Source organism: Lissotriton helveticus, chromosome 1_2, assembly GCF_964261635.1.
Source record: "Lissotriton helveticus chromosome 1_2, aLisHel1.1, whole genome shotgun sequence".
Lineage (NCBI taxonomy): Eukaryota > Metazoa > Chordata > Amphibia > Caudata > Salamandridae > Lissotriton > Lissotriton helveticus.
The window spans coordinates 391,605,594-391,608,999 of record NC_136058.1 but is presented as its reverse complement, the minus strand read 5'-3'; positions in this window follow the sequence as shown (position 1 = coordinate 391,608,999).

Sequence of the window (3,406 nt, the reverse complement as noted above, 5' to 3'; positions counted from 1 at the left end):
CTCCGGGGAGGCAGGGCTGGTGCCGTGGCGGGAACGGAAGGTCGCGGCGGGAGCTGCTCCATGAGCGCAAAACAGACGAAGGACAAGGGGACCCCCCAGTACATTTTAAAACAAAAAGCTACCCAAAACTTTTAGGAAAACATTGCCCGTGGCATCAAAGTACAAATAAGCAATGTACAAATGAGTAAGGTATTTTTAAAATGAGAAAGGTAAAATGAAAAGCGTTTGAAAGAGCCAAAAAACACTCCGTGGAAGGCAAGCGGTGTCTCTTACTTGCGCTTTATCTTGGGAATTCATTGTTTCAACAATACCTTTTTGTTTTGCAAGTGAATCTTTCTTGAGAGATGGAGGTATTTTTTTGGGTCGACTATTATTGGTGTTGATGAGTGTCCAGTGATAGATGAAGTGGTTATGGCGGCAATTTAGGATTATTGACCATCTGGAGAGAAACACAATAGATTAATCAGCTTACTTATGACATATTGCCTTTTATTAATTTTTTTAAGTCAATTTGTTGTGGGATAACTGATCTAAAACAAGCTTGGCAGTGTTGTAAGATATTTTTATCCCTGTACTGGCACTATTTCAAATGTAATGTCTTTTTATTAAATTATTGGAAATGTTTTATGTGCTTTTATGCACTATTATGCAAAATAAAGTACTGAATTGATTGAGAGAGGGAGGTGTTCAACAAAACAACAAACAAAGAGACGGTCCCAAGTATCAATGCCTGACAGAGGCCACAAACGTAATATTTTACGAGGCCTTTGTGCCCTTAAACCAGAAACTCTAAAGATAATTTGGGCCACAATTTCAATCTTGTTCGAAGATGTAAAACCATATTAAATATAAGAAATTTCCCACAGACATAGGAAAACTAGAAAGCTTTCCTTAAAATGTTTGCTTTGACACATGAACTCTGCCACACACTTTATTTGATATAGTGCATAAAACTGTGTGGTATTTTTCTCTGTTTGTTTTGCTATGAACCGCGATGTGCATTTGAAAAACCCAATAAAGTTCTTAAAAATTGCACCACTGACCAATATTCTCTTTTATTCCATGAAATACAATCTGTCACTTCCAGTTGTCATCTTTCTGTAAATACTTGTAGTCCTCGATATCAGGTTTTGGAAGATGCTCACGTGAAGTGAAGCTATAATTACTTTTCTACAGCAGCAACCAAGTGTGAGGCCTGCACTTGAATACGCGTATCTTGAAAACATCCAAAGAGCTGCCAAGGTTTCAGATTGCTATGTGCGACATTTTCATGATTTCAGTGTAATTATGAGTGACATTTCGATGACTATGAGTGACACTTTTTTTGCAAGGAAAATCAAGCAATGAAACATATAGGGATCATAAATATCAGAAATTACAGCCATTTAAGCAACGAGAAACTCTAAGAAGTCACTGAAGACACAAAATTCATCTCATATTTTTTCATGCATGTTTCATTCACTCTTTGTGGATGGAACAAGTTAACGTAAGTCAAGTCAAGTCAAGTCAGAGAATTTATATAGCGCACTACATACCCAGAGGGTTTCAAGGCGCTTAGAAAGGGGGGAGGATTACTTGTCAAATATCCACGTTTTAAGTTGTTTTCTGAATGCTAGGTGGTTCTGGGTAAGGCGAAGGTGAGCGGGGAGTGAGTTCCATGTCTTAGCAGCCAGGTATGAGAAGGATCTGCCTCCCATGGTGGTCTTGTTGATGCGAGGTACAGTGGCGAGGGCTTGGTTGGAAGAACATAGTTGGCGGGAGGGGGTGTAGAAGGACAGTCGTGAGTTGAGGCATTCTGGTCCGATGTCGTAGAGTGATTTGTGTGCGTGGGTTAGCAGTCGGAAAGTGATCCTCTTATTGACGGGCAGCCAGTGGAGGTCTTTAAGGTGACCAGAGATGTGTTCATTGCGTGGGATGTCTAATATGATCCTGGCTGAGGCGTTTTGGATTCGTTGGAGTTTTTTCTGGAGTTTAGCGGTAGTGCCTGCGTAGAGGGTGTTTCCGTAGTCCAGTCGGCTAGTGACCAGAGCATGGGTGACTGTTTTCCTAGTTTCGGTGGGGATCCAGCGAAAAGTTTTTCTGAGCATGCGAAGAATGTTGAAGCAGGAAGAGGATACGGCGCTGACTTGTCTGTTCATTGAGAGTGAAGAATCCAGGATGACGCCTAGGTTCCGTGCGTGGTCTGTCGGGATGGGTGCTTTTCCGAGGGCTTCCGGCCACCAGGAGTCGTCCCATGCAGAGGGGGATGTACCTAAGATGAGGACTTCAGTTTTGTCTGAGTTTAGTTTCAGACGGCTTTGTTTCATCCATTCGGCAACTTCTTTCATTCCTTCGTGTAGGTTAGTTTTGGCGGTGCTGGGGTCCTTGGTGAGAGAAAGGATTAGTTGGGTGTCATCAGCGTAAGAGATGATGTTGAGGTTGTGTTGGCGGGCGATGGCCGCGAGGGGGCTCATGTATACGTTGAAGAGGGTGGGGCTGAGTGAGGATCCTTGTGGTACGCCACAGATGACTTCAGTGGCCTCGGACTTGAATGGTGGGAGGCGGACTCTCTGGGTTCTTCCGGTGAGGAACGAGGTGATCCATTCAAGTGCTTTTCCTTGGATTCCGATGTTATTGAGGCGTTGTAAAAGGGTGCTGTGGCAGACTGTGTCGAATGCTGCAGAGAGGTCGAGGAGGATGAGGGCGACTGTGTCTCCATTGTCCAGTAGAGTTCGAATGTCGTCTGTTGCTGTGATGAGGGCGGTCTCAGTGCTGTGTTTTGCTCGGAAGCCGGATTGTGAGGAGTCGAGGGATTTGTTGGCTTCGAGGAAGGCGGCGAGCTGGTTGTTGACAGCTTTCTCGATGACTTTGGCCGGGAATGGAAGGAGCGAGATGGGGCGGTAATTTTTGAGTTCGGTGGGGTCTGCTGTGGGTTTTTTCAGAAGGGCGGTGAGTTCAGCGTGTTTCCAGTCTTCCGGGAAGGTGGCGGAGTTGAAGGAGCGGTTGATGACGTCTCGGAGGTGCGGTGCTATGATGGAGTCTGCTTTGTTGAAGATGTGGTGAGGGCATGGGTCTGTGGGTGATCCAGAGTGGATGGAGTTCATCAGGCGGATTGTGTCCTCAGTGGATATTGGGTTCCAGTCGTTGAGGGTGTTCAAGGGGGGAGAATGTTCAGCAGATGGTAGGGTGGGCTGGTTTCCGGGTTGGTTGTCGAAGCTGTTGTGGATGTCTGCAATCTTGTTGTGGAAGAATGAGGCTAGGGAGTCGCAGAGGGCTTGAGAGGGGGTGATGTCGTTGGAGTTGGCCGAGGGATTGGAAAATTCCTTGACGATGTTGAAAAGTTCCTTGCTGTTGTGGGCGTTGTTGTCAAGACGATCCTTGAATGCTGTTTTCTTGGCCTTTCGGATTAGTTGGTGGTGAGTGCGGT